The 13,851-nt window shown below is 43.9% G+C and overlaps 1 long non-coding RNA gene across 1 annotated transcript; it reads left to right on the top strand.

Moving 5' to 3' along the window:
* Positions 1 to 271: 271 nt before the first annotated feature.
* On the top strand, positions 272 to 9,316 carry LOC120100677 (uncharacterized). The gene is made up of 2 exons (XR_005500527.2): positions 272 to 973; positions 3,151 to 9,316. It is a non-coding gene; the product is annotated as an uncharacterized LOC120100677 (long non-coding RNA).
* The last annotated feature ends 4,535 nt before the right edge of the window (positions 9,317 to 13,851 follow it).

Below are 13,851 nucleotides of genomic sequence, written 5' to 3' on the forward strand. Positions count from 1 at the left end.
GTCAGTCCTCCATGTACAACCAATCTCCTTCCATGTTTGTTGACCGAAGGAAAAGATCAGTCTCTGGGGATGGAGGGACCGTAAGAGGGAGGCATAAGAGTGCTTACTACACCTTCATCCCGAGGCTGTGGGTGATGTCTCAGAAATGAGAAATTCTCCACGCAGATTTCACAGAAACTACTGACCCAGTCAGTACTGGAGCCAGTGTGGTGAGGACGCACCTGCCCCTGCTCCTGCCCTCTCGAGTCTCATTTCTGTGACTTAAATGGCATGTGTGCTTTTATGTAAGAGGAAAAAGCTGATGAGAGGGTATGCAACATTCTCTCTCTCTCTCTCTCTCTCTCTCTCTCTCTCTTTCTCTTTCTCTTTGTCTCTCTCATCTCTCTGTCTCTCTCTGTCTTTGTCTCTCTCTCCTCTCTCTGTCTCTTTCTCTGTGTCTGTCTCTGTCTCTCTCTCTGTCTGTCTCTGTCTCTGTCTCTCTCTGTCTCTCTCTCCTCTCTCTGTCTCTCTGTCTCTGTCTCTCTCTGTGTCTGTCTTTCTCTGTCTCTCTCTGTCTCTGTCTCTGTCTCTCTCTCCTCTCTCTGTCTCTCTCTGTCTTTGTCTCTCTCTCCTCTCTCTCTCTGTCTCTTTCTCTGTGTCTGTCTCTGTCTCTCTCTGTCTCTGTCTCTCTCTGTCTCTCTCTCCTCTCTCTCTCTGTGTCTCTGTCTGTCTCTGTCTTTCTCTGTCTCTCTCTGTCTCTCTCTGTCTCTGTCTCTGTCTCTCTTTCTCTCTCTCTCTCTCTCTCCCCCTCTCTCTCCCCCTCTCCCTCTCCTTCTCCCTCTCGCACTCGTGTGCATGCGCGCACGCACGCAACTGCACTTGGCGATGTCGTGAAGCACAGGATGAATGTGGAAATCAAAGGACAGTCAGAATCGGTCCGTGCTGTCCCCTTCCTCTCTTTCTTGTTTGCTTTGCACTCCGGAGCAGCTGGCCTGTAAGTTCCGTCTGGTCATAGGTTTGCTGGGGTTACAGACATGTGCTACCGCACCCAAGCTTTATGTGGTTTCCGAGGAACCTAAACTTAGTTCTCACACGTGTAAACGCTGTATGCACTGAGCCACTTCTTCCCCTCATGCTGCACAGTTTTATTTCAGTGAAGGCTTTTGTGGGGGGGGGTTGGAGGGGGAGAACGGAGGTTGGTTCTGACTTCTGAAAGGAAGGTATATTCATCTCGAGGAACCATGGCACACCAATTTCATTTTATTACCTACAATGGCCAGAAAATTGCCGAACGAATCAGAGATGCTCAGTGAATAGTCTGGGATTGTAAATGACCTTTTCCTTTGTGAATTGTTATTCTGAGCAATTTTGTGCAAAACACGGCTTTTGAAGGCCTTTTCTTCATTTTTATTTTTAAGCTAATGCTTTAAAAATATTCAGATTGAAAGTAAATCTGTATAGAATACCAAATTTCCATGGACTAGACAGGTTGTTATTAGTACCTCATTTTGAATTCTCATTTTAGCCCATAGTTCTCTTGCAGTTTTTGTCTCCCAGTCAGAGTGTCTGGAAGATTCTTCTCATCTAAAAGCAGCTGATTCTCCTTGACTCTATAAAGTCGTTTGTTGCAGTAAATCCTGCCTCTTGCTATCTTTTTCAGTTTCAGGCGAGAGGCAGACAGCAGGACATCAGCAAAGGACTGGTGAAAACCAGGTAGCAAGTGAAGCGATTTGCAAAGCAACAGTGAAACTAAAGGGACACTGACTGAGAGGCTGGCTGTTCCCTGAGAGACTGAGTCCCATAGGTTAGACACAGCTGTTAGCAACACAGTAGCTGTGTGACAGGGAGCTTTAACTGTGCTATCAACAATGACTTTACTGGCTCGTTTAGAAAACGAAGGAAAAGAAAATCCCAGAGCACAATGCTATTCAAAATTCCTGTGTGTGGGCCAATCGGAACAAAGGTGAATTGTGGGCCAATCAGGGCAAAGGTGCATTGTGGGCCAATCAGGGCAAAGGTGCATTGTGGGCCAGTGAGGGTAAAGATGCTGGCTGAAGTGTTTGCTGCCAAACCTAGTAACCCGAGTTCAATTTTTGTCCCATATGGTGGAAGTAGTTAATGGATTCTTACAAGTTGTCATCTGACCTCCATGTCTGCACCATGACACTTGTCTGCCCACATACATACACACATATACACACACAGCAAATAATGTTAAAATTTAATAAAACTCTGAAACGCGTTCTACATTCTGTGTTGTAGATACTCATTTTAACTACTTTTATTATTATCATATCTTGCTTTCTACACTTTCAGCCTGAAGTATAAGTTTTTACGAATTATTTCTCTGTCTTTTATTGTGATAAAATACATTGAACATACATTTGACCCATTTGTAGCTATGCACTTTAGATTTAGTGATGGTGAGTGAGTTACTAATCTTGCAGATTTTAGGCAATGGGTTTTTTTGTTTTTTTTTTTTTTTTTTTGTTAAGATTTCTGCCACATTCCGGAGGCCGCTGGAGGGCAAGGAGTTGATGCTTGCTATTGTATCAATGCATCCAAAATTCTTATCGTATTTAAAGCTTTTAGATAGATTGAATTTTGGGTTTTTAAAAGGACATTGGTGGTGCTGGTGCAACCAACCATGAGACACGCCTGTGTTCTCAAACAGGATATTAAGAGAATTTGGCTGGTCTGATAATTCAGATGGGAAGCGTTTGGAACCCTGAGAAGTAAGCACTGCTCCCACACAGGAATTGCTCCTTTGCCACGGCGTTCAAGCCTTGGCTGCACTCCACTTCCAGCTTATCTGAAATGTCTCCCCTCACTGTGACAGGAGTCACTTTGTCCTTGTATACCCACTTTGGGGTCAGCCACAGGATTTTAAGAACGTCACTCTCTTATTCTGTGCCAACCTTCCTCTTGAAGATGATAGATGCATTTTTTTTCCACATTTCAAAGAATTAAAAGACACAATGAACTCTGTGCTGATAGCGTTTAGATCTGAAGTGTCCCTCAAAGGCCAGTGCTTTGTCTGAGGAAGGATAGGATCACTGGGAGGTGATGGAACCTTTAGGAGGCGGAGCCTTAATGGGAGGTCTTCGGGTCATTGGTAGTTTGTTCTTAGAGGGCTTGGTAGAGCTCCCGCCATTTCCTCTTTCTTTCTAGATCTTGAGGGAAGCTCTTTTGTTCCTCTCTCACATGCTGCCTGGTTACCAAAGGTGTAAAAGTCATCTCTCCAGTGGCTCATGGGCTGAAACCTCAAAAACTGGGAGCCAAAAGAAGCCTTTTCTCTTCGGAAGCTGATCACCAAGGTGTTGGTCAGCATGGAGGAAGAGCGGATGAGCACATCTGTGGACAGCACAAGACAATTGCAGTGGCTTCAATGTTCTTACCCAGTGTCTCAGTACCAGGAGTCTCAAACATCATGTGGATGGGCGCATGCGTACCTGAGTGCGGCCTATGTCGGGGCTTTAATTAGCTACTTTATGCAGCTCCTCACAGGAGCATGGCTAGCTCACATTCCTCCTTGCTCACTTGGCAGGAATTCCCTCTTGCCCCCACGAGGATGGCATTTGCACGGCAATTATACCCACCGTGCAATAAAGAGCAAAGCCAGCGAACTGAACGGCTTGGCTAGACTCGCACTTTGTTTCAGCAAAATACCATAGAAGTTAAGGGGTTAAGTCCTCCTCCCACTTGTGTTGCTTCCCCCTTCTCTTGACTCCTCCCCCCTCTCCCTCAAGTAGAACACTCCACCCAGTCACGACTGTCTTTGATAAACAGTCAATGCATTTTTTGATCACCCCAATCACGGACGCAACTGTTCTCCTGACTAGAGGTGCACTTAAACCAGACTGGCAGCCTCTGCCCTCACATCTGTTATGTTACTGCCAGTACAAGGAATTTGGCTATTTACATTTTTTTTTAAATTCAGTTTGTACTTTATAATACTCCGCACTTAAAGAACACGATCGCTGCTAATTATCATTTAGAAAATTGTTTTTTGCTTGATTAGAGATTTTAGCTGTGCGTACTGAAATCTAGTGGGCCTTCATTAGGTGCTGTACTTTGTAGTGGATGCTGGCTTAAATATTAATATATGGAAATTCAGCTTCATCTGCTGTACCTTTTGATGTCAGAGGCATAATCAGTATAATTGGCTTAGATTGTTTTTCTCCTATTGGTATTTCAGACCAGCTAATGTCATTAGTGAGCTAACCACTGAGTGGGGGATCTGCATTGTAGAACTGCTTCCTGAGCACATTAGGACCCTTGATTTTGATTATTTTAATTCCCAGCCACCCCAGGCAGGCCCTCAAGCTGTGCCACATTGTTTAAAGTCCTGATCCCTCTGGCCCCTATTCAGAGAACAAGACTTTGTGTGTCTGAAAGCCCATCAGTGCTCTGATAAATGCTGGTGCTTTTGGTTGGTCTGGGGCCAGCTTGCTTTTTATAACATAAGGCAGGGGTTGTGTAGCCCAGGGCCTGTGTTCCCTGAATGGCTGCAGCATGGCAGCCACTGGTGTCCAAGAGGAAGCTGGTGCCTGGTCTGGGTGGCCCTCGGAGATCTGACTGTGTAACTGGCTGGTATCTCAGAGACTGGCACTAGGGTTTTGTCTCTTTACTAGTCCTCTGTAGCCTTTCTGCTGGTTCATAGCTGTCATATCTCCTCCCTCCAGCCCTAAGGCTTGCAAATCTATCTTTTGTACTTTAAAAAAAAAATGATGGCTGGACCTACTTAGGGATTGAGATCTAACTTCCTTTTGGGTTTTGATTGTATTCCAAAACCAACTGTAAAAGGAACCCCACATTAAAGTCTAAGTTTGGCTACAGCCAGCCACAGATTCTGCTACCCCTCCGGCTGGGGCACACATGCTTGGTTTCTGTTGATGGTGGTTATGAAGTCATTTGTACTTGTACAGAGCTCGACTATTAAGGATGCGGGGGAACCTAGCAGAGCTTGTACTCTGCGTCTGCCTTTTTATGGGCGAGAAAACAGAGTCTTCGTGTGGTAGATAACTGGCTGGAGCCACACAGCGCCTGAGTGGTAAAGAGTCCCTTTGCCCAAGCAGGGTTCTCTACCTCTTAGGTAGTTCCTTGTTTCTAGATGACGTGGGATTGCAGCGTACCGCACACAGCAGCTAATCCCTCCGTGTGTGATTGACAGCTGCTGTGTGCACATGTAGTTCAATGTGACTTGGGGGCCAAGAGCTTTTATAAGGGAAATGAGGGTACAAAAGAGAAGGTAATTAAAAGCATGTGTGTGTGTCGACACACAATCTGCTTGTTAAGGATGTTAGCAGGGTGATTCTGCTTGAATGTGACTTGCGTAAGTCGTCGGATTAGAGGGCTACGTTGGACTAATTTAGAGAAACAGAGCGAGTAAGGAAGAGAAGGTATAGAAAGAAATTTATTACTAGGGATTAGCTTGTGGAGGCCTAGAGGGTCTGCCATCTGCAGATTGGTGAGCTGAAGGAGCCACTGAGGTAGTTCTAGAACAAGCCTGACCACTTGAGGACCAGGGAGCCGACGGTATCACTGCTGGTCTAATTCCAAAGACCTAAAACGAAGATTTCTGGTGTTGGGGACAGAGAAGGTGGATGTCACAATGGAGGCAAATTTGCCTCCATAAATTAGATGACCCCTCTGACATCTGTGACAGCAGCCGTCTTTCCACCATGTACAGACTTAGCTACTAATCTTCGCCAGAAACACGATCACATCACACTCAGAAGTAGTGTGATATCAGCAATGGGCATGTAACGTGACCCTTCTGCTCCTTCTTATTGGACGGTGACTCTCTGCTTCTGTAGTCCTGGGGAAATGCTACTTTCTAGAGCTTATGGAAGCTGCCCTTGAGAGTGTCCCTAGCCTGGTTTAGTACTTTTCTTTGCTGAACAGTTAGGATCCATGACTTCGAAATGTTCTCCTATTTCTTGAGAAAATGGAAGAGATGCTAGGAACTGGGTAGGAATTTCCTGTTTGAAACTTCTCTTATGTTTTAGACCTACCAAGGTATAATTCCTAATGAATCTAGTCATTAAGGCAATTCTTAATTATTTTTTTTCTTTTTTTTGGAGCTGGGGACCGAACCCAGGGCCTTGCGCTTCCTAGGCAAGCGCTCTACCACTGAGCTAAATCCCCAACCCAGCAATTCTTAATTATTAAAGGCACTTTGGAATTTTTAACTAAGAAGCCTCGAGGGCGATTATTTTAGACTATGTGACAGTAGTGTTAATAACCAGCAGTTCTTCTAACAGTTGGTTTAAGTTAATTTGGCTTCATCAAAGGAAGCAAATAAAATTAATCCGGACACTATTATGCCACATATGTCTAGAAACAAGATTCTTAATCCTAAATAATCATTTCCTGATGTTTCCTCTTTGAGCCAACCCTCTCCTTATTTGAATGTGTCAGTTTATGATGCAGAGAAGTGAGCTAATGGTTTTCTATTCACAGTCCTGTGTGAGGCCCTGGTCCTCAGATTTGTCTTGGCCTGTGCTCATGGCTACCTTCCTGTCCAAGTCTCTTGAAGATGTCAGGCAAGTGGGTCGCTTGGCACTGAGTCAACACCGAACATAGCCAGACGTTCGGAGACTGGGTTTTTGTCTCAGTTTCCAGGGGAATTTCCAATTGAGTAGCCTTGGACACATCATAGGCTACTTTTAGTAAGATGAGAAAGCCTGGGCCAGTGGCTCTAGACTTCTGGGTTTACAACCAGTGCAATTTCTAGGATGACTTTAGAGACCAACATACGATTATCAACGTTGTTTTCCAAGTAGTGCTGTGAAAAAGTACCAAATGTCAGCCTCCTGGGAGCACAGCATACATATTGAGAAGTGTGTGTGTGTGTGTGTGTGTGTGTGTGTGTGTGTGTGTGTGTTTTAAAATTCCATGAAAAAACACAATATGGTGCTTCTGAGTCAAAAGACCTCTTAAAGGCCCTTCTAGATGGATAACTGACTTAGATTTAAGTTGAAATCCACTTGACCCAAAGGCGTTTTTCTTCTTGCTTTTTTTTTTTTTTTTTTTTCGTCTTCTGACTCTTGACCCATTGACTCATTTTCTTCTCTACCTCTCCTGGTTCCTCCCCTGTCTATCTTTATTTTCCTCTCAAATTTGTTAGTTTCCAGAAAGTCTCAGGATAGCAGAAAGGCAATCACTTGGTCCCCCCAAAACCAATTTTTTTCTTTCTGCTGAATTGGTGCTCCCTATGCAGAATCTTTAATTATAGGCTAAATAACACAATGCCATCTGTGGTGGACCCTCAAGGCAGCCCAGGGAGAAAGGCACTGGCTGACAAGTCTCATGACCTGTGTTCAGTCCCTGGGAATACAGGTAAGCCATCATACTCTCTCTACTTTTACATGGGGACTCGCTTACATTGCTGTCAAATTCTTCACTTGCCGAACAATTTCTTTTTTTTTTTCTTTTTTTTTTCGGAGCTGGGGACCAAACCCAGGGCCTTGCGGTTGCTAGGCAAGCGCTCTACCGCTGAGCCAAATCTCCAACCCCTGCCGAACAGTTTCTTAAGGCCTCGAATGCTTTCCTAATTGGTTACCCTTGCTATATGAAGTTAGAAGATAACATGAAACCAGTTGGAGAGGTAGCTCATCACTTAAGAACACTGAGTCCCAGCACCTACATAGCAGCTCACAACTGTCTGTAACTCTAGCTCTAGGGGTTCCGACCCTCTTACAAAGCAAAAACCCAACAATAGATAAAGCATTTAAAAAGGGACACGTAACAACACCCCCTACCCTTTCTCTGATAGAGGTGTAATGTGTCCTGTGTCTCTGCAAGTCTATCACGTGTATCCCTCTTTCATAGACGAATAAGCTGAAAACATCACTGAGCTTGTTTTCTTGTGAGGTTTTCTGATTTTAATACTTTAATTCGGACTAGAATTTATATTAACCAAAGGTCTGGTTGGTTTTCAACATTTGGCTCAATGGTTTCAATAAAATATTTCCACAGTATGTAAGAGTAAAGGGCAAAACAATTTCTTATAGATCCCATAAAATTACTGTGTCTGATATCAGCAGAAGCCGGTTGCTTTGGCTTCTAGGTAGGGATTAGGAAGAGTTTTTCTTATTCAAAGGACTAGCAAAGAACTAGTCTCTCCAGTTAATATAAAACAAAGTGCTTTAAGAAGCTGTAGACTTGTATTTGAACCATGATTGAACATGACCTCAGATATACAGTTTACACACTCCCGTTTACTGACAACCTAGTTTATTTGTACAAGTTTGAGCTCAAGGGCTGGCGAGCATTTAATGAATAAAAGAAAACACTGCACAAGTTCCTTAAGCCTTCAGGTATTTATTTATTTCTGTTCTGCCAGGAAAGATACTTCATGCTAGTCAGATGCTGTGATGTTTGGAAAGATATTTTTGAGACACTTCACCAGAGATGACTTTTGATAGCTCTGATGGACTAGTGGCTCCATAAATTAGGAGGGTCTAAGATCTTCACATAGACCTCACGGTCTGTGCTGTCAAATGTGTGGAAGGCAAGAGGGTGAACCCCCCTTCCCCCGGACTGAGCAGTGGAGTCCTGAGAATGATGTCAGGGTCATATGGTTGTGTCGAAACCTGTTTGAACACTGAATGTCCACCACAGCATCTTACCAGCTGCTGAGTCCCTCCAGCGAATCATTCCATCTTACCTCAGTAACAGCAGTGTGGGCAGAGTCCTTCCCTTGAACGCTGGGCTTAAGTCCTGGCTGGCCACTACTGACTCACTGGGGCAACTTCTTCCTCAATGCTATCAAGTTATTGTTTCCTCATCTGAAAAATTTACTCAGTTCCCGTGGAAATCAGATGATATCTTAGTTCCTTCTGTATGTAACCACGTGTAACGGAAATACCTGACAGACACAACCTAAGGGATGAAAGATTTATTTTGGCTACGGCTTCAAAGGGTTTCAGTCCATTGTGGTGCTGAAGGCACAGCTTTCCTTGAGGCAGAAATGTGCGGCAGAGGCTATGCGTTGTGGTGGACCAGGAAGAAGAGAAAGCTGAATGAAGTAGTAGGTGGGTACAACTTTTGGAGTCCTCGCGCCCTGGGGACCTATACCTGTTCGCTACATCTCAACTCTGAAAGGTCTACTGCAGCTCAGCCTCCGGAGGACGTTTCAGACTCAAACTATAATGTGAGATGTGGCTGACGATAGTGTATAAATTCTGTGTTCCTGTGTACCATCATGATCACTAAACTTCAACTGTCAAAGCGGACATGGAGAAGCATTGGCAGGGACTCACTGCATACAATCTACCTTCTCTATTCTCAATCAACTGTGACCCTGTCCACTTCCCTGCCTTCCTATGTTGATTTCATGACCACGAGGGACATCAATCTTATCCCACAATTATGTTAGGTCTTGTAATGGCATCGAGCAGACTCCAAGACAGGACAGACACAAACCTAGGATCCCTCGGGATCCATGATAATTATTTCAACTCGAAAGTGTGGGGTGATGGTCTGCCCTTTAAGAAGAAGATTAAGAGTCTACCATCTGGTTTGGGGGTGGAGGGCAAACAGTTCTACCCTGTGGGATCTGAGCATGCTCTCTCCACAGAATGGTGGCCATGTGGAGACCCACGCTTTGTTCTTGGCACGGAAGACCAATCCACTGGTTCTTGGCAGGGGGAACTGCATCATCTGCTGGGGCAGAGGGGAGAGTTAAATGGAGTTAGTTTCAGTTTCTCAGTTTCTTGTCACCAGGGATGGGCAAACCCAGTAGTGGTCTGTGTTTTCAGAAAAATCTTGACTTATTTTTCAAGCATTTGGGGCTTGGCGAAGTTTTACATGTGTTTTGCCAGCTTTTTTTCCTTAATTATTAATATTAAACCCATGTGCCTGGAGTAGAATGGAAATTTAATAGCCATTTTTATATTTATTTACATCAGTGCATCCCACCGCTGTGTTGAGAAAGGGCTGTTGTACCTTGTAAGCGCCTTTGAAGATAGTTTATAAAAGCTTCTCTTCACAAGCTGTCACAGTGATTTTACCCCTTCTCTGCCCTCAAAGGCATTTGGCTCTGAGCATGGCGAGGATAGCATCCCAATTCCAAAGCCATGATACTTAGAGCAGATTTTGAACACTACAAAGTGAGACCTCGCTGTCCTAATTGTGCTGTCTCCGAGGCAGTCCTGTCGGTAAAGCCTTCAGATGCGTTTTCAATAAAGCAGATGCTCTTTCAGCAAGCATCACTCTCCGCCTCCAGGTCTCACATACAGTTTCCAGAACCATGGAAAAACAATTGCTATGGCCCATCATTGTTTTTCCAAGCACAGCACACAGATTGGTTCCAGGCAGTAGGGGATGGGGTAAGGAAAAAGGTTCATTTCCAAATAAATAATTCTTACCTTCTCACTACTGACTAACACATCCATGTGTCTCGTATGCAGACACGGTCCTAACTACATGAGAAACACTGATTTAAAGGAACAGGTGCTATTCCGTTAATGACAAAATAATGGTGTTATTTTGGTATAGCCACAAAGTGCAATAGTACACGTAATGGTTTGTCCTGACAGCTGGAGTTCACACTAGACTTATGGTTGCCAGGGTTTGGGATGGGAAAGGAGAGGCCTTAGTGATGACTGGTGCAAGGCAGTTGTTTCCAAAGGATCTGAAATGTTAAATGAAACATATACAAACAAGGAAAGTATATGAAAAGTGCTTTAGAATTAAACTATCCCAGGCTGGGAAGATGGCTCAGAGGTTAAGAGTACTGACCTCTCTTTCAGAGGTCCTGAGTTCAATTCCCAGCACCCACATGGTGGCTCACAACCATCCGTAATGGGATCTGATGTCCTCTTCTGGTGTATAAGAAAGCTACAGTGTACTCATATACATAAAATAAATAAATCTTCAAAAATTTAAATTGTCTTCTATTGTCCAATGTAATTTTCTAACAGGAAGCATTGTGTTTTAGTGAGTTTTGCATTGGAGGTAGAAAAGTACTTTTAAAAAGTCAGATATCTGGGCTGGAGAGATGGCTCAGTGGCTAAGAGCATTGACTGCTCTTCTACAGGTCCCGAGTTCAAATCCCAGCACCCACGTGGTGGCTCACAACCATCTGTAATGGGATCCAATGGCCTCTTCTGGTGTCGAAAGACAGCGACAGTGTACTCACACACATAAAATGGATAAATTCTTTTTTTAAAAAAAAATCAGATACCTGATTATAATTGGCAAAGTTCTTTATCTTTGAAGGTATATAGTTTGCCATCTTTAATTAAATACTTTATTTTGAGATAGTTATAGATGTACATGCAATTCTATGAAATGGTACCGCTTTTCTTTTCTCCTTTTAAACCTGGTTTTACTCAAAGGCAGCAAACAGTAAAAGGGTAGCACAAGATGATGACCAAGATAAGAACAAGGTCAAGATGGGACCATTCCTCTCCCACAAGCATTCCTCAGGGTTCCCTTTTATCACCATACCCAATTCTTCCCACTCTGTTCCTTTCCCAACCTCAACACTCCATGGGGTCACAGCTAGTGGGCTGGTGTGAGACCTCCACTCTGTTTGGCTTCCCTGAGACCTGCTGCTGGGAAGGGAGGTACAGAGGCTTTGTTCTTCCTGAGAAGAGGAGTGAAGTAAGTAGCTGACTATCACTGTTGACAGTGGTCATGATAAACATCCACCAGGTCTCCCATGACAACATGACATCATCTAACTGGGAAGAGATAGACTGGCATGCTCCCAACTCTGTCTCTGTATCTAGACATGGATAAGGGTCTTAATGTCCCTCAGTAGGTACAACAGTGCAGACTCCCTTACTTGGTGCCCAAGTACATACTCTGGAAACGTAAATATGGTGGCTCCGCCCACCTTGCTTGGCACAGTGGAAACAAGGTCATAACTTTTCTGTGGTTGGCTCCAGTAGAGAGGCTGCTGTCTAGCAGTTTCCTTTAATACTGCTCTGCCCTTTTCCTGGTCTTTGGTCTAAACAGAATGTGTATTTGTTGGAACTCGCTTTTTCTTTCCTTGTTGGATTCCGGATGGTATTATAGTTGTCCAGCTCCCTCCACTTCACATCAGGGATGTTTGAAACAAAAAAAGCCATCCAAGGAATTCTGTCGCTCTTTGTTCTTCTTTCCCTCTCTAATGGTTCCTCATCTCTTCTTCAAGATCTTTCTTCTGTCTGTGATGTCAAGGGTTCTTTAAGCACTGTGGGAGGAAGAGGGGACCATGTGTCTACTCCTCCTTCCCATTTTCACATCAAACACAGGACAGGAGAGCTGAAACTGCTGTCAGAGGAGAAAGCCATTTTTGTGGTTTCCATGCACCAGGAAAGGCAAATTTTGTCTTGTTCTTAAGCGTCATTCTAGCCTTGAGCCAACACTCATTGCAACTCTTCCTGCCTTCTCAAGTCCTTCCACAGCTCCAGAGCGTCCCATGTGTCACTTCCCACCAAGGCTGGTCATGGAACAGTGAGTTTCAACCTGCTCTTCCTGAAGAAAACACTGGAAGGCAATGTCACAGCCCCTGGGAAGGCTCGGATTTCTGACAGCTCCATTTTCTTCCACCGTCTCTCTTTACTCTTTGCAAGTACTAGAGCTTCTCAGCGACTTTGTTTTATCATCTAGAACAGGAAAAGTTTTTGTATAAATGCATGTATACTGTGAATAAGATTGGGGATCCATTAAAAGTGATTCTGCCCACCAAGGCTCTATTTTAGACACTGTTTTTTTTTTTCTTTTTAAAAAAATGATGTTAACTTTGCTTTGAATCTCCAGAGCTTGTGTTTTCACACACATACACACGTGCAGAGGCTCCAACCTGAAAATTGGCTCTTAGCATCCATGTTTTATTGAGCCAATAAATTGCGAATTTAACATGTTAGCCAAATCGGACGCCAAGTGTTTCATTTCGGACCTTAGTGTCCATATTGACAGGACTTTAAATCTCCTACTTGTGCATCTGGAGCTTGTTATATGTTTATAGTTCGAATAGAGCCAAATGTCAGTGGCACCTCTGGTCTGTGGAGGGATCCAGAAGAACGACACGCTATTCTGCTTGCTTCCAGAAGGCAAGAACACGTCCCTGAGGACCAGGCCTCCACCGATTGGATTCTATGTGAGAAAGACCTTGGATGGAAAGGTTGCCTGGTTTATACTTGCATGTTTCTTTATAATTCATCCCCAGAGCACAAGTGATATACTCACAAAGGTGTGAAATGTTCTGGGATGGGCAGATCAGCAGGTTCTTTGGAGGGGAGCACAGGCCAGTAGAATTTTCTGTGACAACAGCCGCTAGTCATATATGTGTGGCTGTTAAGCATTTAAAAGATGGCTGGTGGCCTGGAGAGATGACTCAGTGGTTAAGGGTGCTGACCAATCTTCCAGAGGTCCTGAGTTCAATTCCCAGCAACCACACGGTGGCTTGCAACCGTCTGTAATGGGATCCAATGCCCTCTTCTGGTGTGTCTGAGGACAGCTACAGTGTACTTACATACATAAAATTAAAAAAAAAAAAGAATGAGGAATAAAAACAGATGGCTAGGGCAGTGAAAGATTGACCTTTAAAGTTTAGTATTAGAACATTCAATTTTTTTGTAAGCACATGTGGGTATTAGTCACTGTTGATAAGACTGAGTGAGATGTGAAGAAATGCCAAGAATTGGTTCTCCTTTTTCACCCATAACTCCCCAGAGCAATGACATTTTATTCTACCCTGCCATCTCCCCACCACTTACTCCTGAAAGGTAAGTGAAATATTGATCTTGTGGAACCTTGGGATAACTGTGAAATGCTCAGAAGCACACACTACTCCAAGTCTTTCTACTGGATCAAAATGTCCAAAATTAATTTCCTGTCTTAATAAGACCCCAAAACATATGGATTATTGGT

This window comes from Rattus norvegicus, chromosome 2, assembly GCF_036323735.1.
Source record: "Rattus norvegicus strain BN/NHsdMcwi chromosome 2, GRCr8, whole genome shotgun sequence".
NCBI classification, from domain to species: Eukaryota; Metazoa; Chordata; class Mammalia; order Rodentia; family Muridae; genus Rattus; species Rattus norvegicus.